Source organism: Orycteropus afer, unplaced genomic scaffold (assembly GCF_000298275.1).
Source record: "Orycteropus afer afer isolate SDZICR_OR568_19922 unplaced genomic scaffold, OryAfe1.0 scaffold00527, whole genome shotgun sequence".
NCBI classification, from domain to species: domain Eukaryota; kingdom Metazoa; phylum Chordata; class Mammalia; order Tubulidentata; family Orycteropodidae; genus Orycteropus; species Orycteropus afer.
In genome coordinates, this window is record NW_006922114.1 from 117048 (window position 1) to 118430 (window position 1383).

Here is a 1383-nt window from a genome sequence, read left to right on the forward strand (position 1 = left end):
ACAGTCCTGATGTTACCAAACTATAGGACATTGTAAGTCCATTGTAAGTCCCAAGGTTGGCAGAGCATGGCAGGCTGCTGAACAATGACATGGCTACATGCAGGGTCCAAGCATGCCATAAGCTGGAGACCATTCCCAAAGCTTTTGCTTACATACGGGAAGCAGACTACATACCCAAAGGCAGCCACTCTGCTGCTCACAGTAGATTCCACCATGGAGTTGATTACCAATCTCATCATGGGGAATACTACATCCAGCTGCCCAGCCACTCAGCCAGGACTCGCCAAGTTGACACACAAACATAACCACCACAACCATATAATGTGGATGAACTTGGAGGACATTACACTGAGTGAAATAAATCAATCAGAGAAGGTCAAATATTGTATTAGTCTGTTATTGTAAAAAGTCAATGAAAGGTTTATATATTGAAGGAAACTTTGTTGGTTACCAGGTATGGAAGGGGAGGAGACAGACACCTTCTAGAAAGGTAGAGAGAAGTATGGATTTGAGTGAAGGGAAGGGCAATGTACCAAAATGAGGAATCAACATTGTGGCATTGAGGAAGACAGAGAGAGGTACACAGGAGGTACAGGCAACAACGATGAACCCTTTTGCATGTACAGTACTGCATTGTCAGTGATGGCAAGCATTGATCTACGGGTGGATAGATAGGTGGTCAGGCTGAATGATGAGGTATGTCTAGGCAGGGGGTAGTGTGCCCATGACCATGTATAGGGTTGGCAGATGATGTTTCTACATGCATTATTTGTATGTGCCGTAAAAATGTCCAGGTGTATGTAGTAGAACAGACAAGGGCAAGGGTGTGATGGCTTCTTGGCCACAGCCAGCTACCCATAAGGAGCAAGTAGTTGGACCTGTGGGCTCAGGACCATGATCTCAGGAGACATCAAGCTACATACTACACAGAAGTATAACATACTACACAGAACATTGTTCTACTTCCAAATCTGGTGAGTGGTGACTGGGATCTTAAAAGCTTGCAAGCAGCCATCTAGATGCAATAATGGGTCTCTCTTCATCCAGAGCAAAAAGAAGAATGAAGAAAACCAAAGATGCATGGGAACAATTAATCCAAGGGACTAGTAGACTATGTGATCCTCAGCCTATATGACCATGAGACCAGAACTAGATGGTGCCTGGCTACCACTGTCAACCCCTAGGTGAGGGATCGGTGCAGGAGATCCTGGATAGAGTGGGAAAACAATGTGGAACAAAACTTAAAGTCATGAAAAAAAAAAAAAAAAGGCCAGGTTTCTGGTCTGATAGAGCCTAGTGAGACCCCTGAAACTATGGCCCCTAGTCACCCTTTAGTCTGGAACTGAACTCACTCCTGTGGCTTCCAGACAAACAACAGACAGT